This window comes from Austrofundulus limnaeus, unplaced genomic scaffold (assembly GCF_001266775.1).
Source record: "Austrofundulus limnaeus strain Quisiro unplaced genomic scaffold, Austrofundulus_limnaeus-1.0 Scaffold9, whole genome shotgun sequence".
Lineage (NCBI taxonomy): Eukaryota > Metazoa > Chordata > Actinopteri > Cyprinodontiformes > Rivulidae > Austrofundulus > Austrofundulus limnaeus.
This window is the reverse complement of record NW_013952411.1, coordinates 4421059-4423896: the sequence shown is the minus strand read 5'-3', so window position 1 is coordinate 4423896 and position 2838 is coordinate 4421059. Positions and strand designations below refer to the sequence as shown.

The following is a 2838-nucleotide window of genomic DNA, read 5'->3' as shown; positions in this document are numbered from 1 at the left end:
TATATATATAAGCATAATTCCTTTTGTGGATCAAGCATACTGACGGTTAGGCCTCGTATCAGACATGGCTGGCTCCTCCCTCCTCCTACATTGTTCCACAGAAACACCAATGTGGTGCAGATTAATAATATGTTTCAGATCCATTAAAGTCAGACAAATTGCCAAAGTAAAAATAAAGGGACAAGAGCCAACAGGATTCTGGAAGAAAAAAAAAGAATCAGCTCTTCAATGAGTAATGGGAGCCATGTGGCTGTGTGGAACATGTGTAGTGGTTGTCCTCTAATAGGACAGGCCAGTATTTCCCCTCGCAGCTCTTTTTTTTCCTCCCCTATATAAACCCTGCAGTTATTTGCAGCTCCGCCACAAGTAAACAAATTCCTCTGTGGAGCACTTGGAGCTGTCCAAAGCCCTGCGTCTGTGAAACTGGAAAGCGCTCCTCCCTGACCCCACCCTTCACCAGAGCTCCTTCAGAACATGCAGGCATGCTGTACGAAGGCTAATGCACAGCTGATGTGCACTACGGCACAGTTCAGATGCACACATGTGAAGCTTAAACCAGCAACGAGTTCATCTTTGACCTCATTTTACTATTCGATGACTCCAGCAGTTCTTGTATAGTAAGTAGCACTTGAACTGTGCGCAGTAATTGACTCTAAGCTACAACAGACCAAATGTTATCAGTAAAATTGACTGATATAGACATTTTTCAGATTTCTAAGGTCAGTTGGTTATAGTGGCCACCATCCAGCTGTTCATAAGATCTTTTGCTAACAGAGTTGACTCTTAATAGGCAAAACAGGGTTTTGTGCGATCAGTTGCGCTCAGAGTAGCAGGGTTTYCACCAGTGTTTTATAGGTATGGTAGCTCACCTGGCTTTACTTGCCACAGTTTTACCTAAATGTTTAACACAAAACTAGCTGTGAGCAGCATTCTGTAACTCATTTAAAAAAAGGTAATAAATCTTATCAATTATTTTGATATTTCAGATGAACTTTAATCATCCTACATAAAACATGCTAATATTTTTAAGACACTTAGAAGATTGATTTACAGTCAAATTTTTTAAGGCTAACTGAGGCCTTATTTTTGGATAGATGAATTCAATGCCTTTTAAGACATTTTAAGTATAAATCCTAGCCACTTCTGTGTTTTTTGTTTGCTGGTTGTGGCAGACATCTWGAATCGAGTTGTCTAAAGATTWACAGGTTGCAGATGTTTAGCTGACGATTAATTGCTGCAAGTTTCCATAAAATTTGTCTAGTTGTTCATGAGACACTTTGCTAATGATGAGATGAACAAACGAGTGCACACGGACACAAACACGTTTGTTTTTATCCTAATTAGGGTTGTGTACTGACATCCATTCATTTCCAGTCATTTCTGTAGCCTAAACCTAATCATTACTAATACATGACAGTGTTTGCCCCACCATTAAATACAATAATGCTTATCTGTTTTGTTCCTCAAAAGGACTTGAAACAAATCTGAGCAAAAGCATTATTGCCTGCCACTGAAWGGCAACAAGTGATAAACATTTATTTTAACTGTCAAAGCTTCCAAAGACACAATCTTCTCCAACAATCTTTTACGGGAATAAATTGAGTGGATGCATGTCACTTAGGCCATCCATTTATTACCATTAAAACAACATGTGTACAGTATGTTGTGCAGATATATACAACCCAACAATTGTTAGTATAAAATAGCATAAAACGTAAATATAGTGCAAGTCTGGTGATGTTGTATTTCTTGAACTTTAAGTCTTTGGGCATCATTCCATCAAAACGCTCTTGGGAATAACAACGATTCAACAAACCAGAGCTTCTGCTTCATGGATACCAACAGTATCATAAACCCAACTTCAAAGTCTCTCTCAGTTTCCTGCTCTACAAAGAAAGATCATTCAAGTTTAAACTAAAGAACAGGGACAATATTGTTTCACATCCAAGACTGTGGCTCCCGAAACACGATACCTGAAGTATTTGATATTGCAGGAGGAACTCTGTTCATCACATCATCTGTCTCTGAATTGACTGACCTGCCTGGTTCAGCAGCTGCAGGTCAGACGAGGACAAACTAACAGCAGCCCCTCAGTCCATGCTAGGAACTTTGTGTGAAGACAGCCAACAAAACCAAACACTACTGTTTCTCTTGCTGCTTTCAGAATAAGGATCTTGGGCGTCGGACCTGTTCATACTTTTAGTGAACATCGATCATTCTGTGTTGACCCAGCAGGGCTTAAAGGAYGCATGGTTTAAGAAGACACTTTGATGGCAGACAATCAGGTGAAATGGTCAAAACTATTTCACAGCAACCACAAACACCTGGACTGGAAGACATCAGCAATGACCTTGAAGGAGCAACTATAACTGCTTATCAATATGAGAAGAATTAAAGGTCATTTCCAAACATTTTGAAGTCAATTATTCACAAGTGGAAAAACATTTAAGCCCCGGTACCAGGGGCAACACAGTTTTTTCTATTTTCTATTTCTCTTAACTTCAGATCTGTCAGTTGAACCTGGACATGTTTAGTATCACAAGAAACCTAAGAATATTGGCTAAAAGCTCATGGAAACTATTTTTACATTCACCAAACACAGTTCAAACGACAAGCTGTTGAATCAGAAGGTAAACAAAACTGTATAAAATGGTGTCATTGCAAATCTGTAAATACATTACAACTAATCTGTAAAGGAAAAAGTTTTGACATTATTTTTAGAGCAAGTCAAAATAGATGTCTAAATATATTGTAACGTGGGTTGAAAGTTTTTTTTTCACTTGATTATGAGTGAATATGGTCCAAGTGAATCAAATATAATTTCTCAATATTTTATAT

General features: G+C 38.2%; 1 protein-coding gene across 8 annotated transcripts in view; it reads right to left on the bottom strand.

Moving 5' to 3' along the window:
• The window catches only part of myo9aa (myosin IXAa), a 143092-nt gene that overhangs the window by 74206 nt on the left and 66048 nt on the right, over positions 1-2838 (bottom strand). The window lies entirely within an intron of this gene.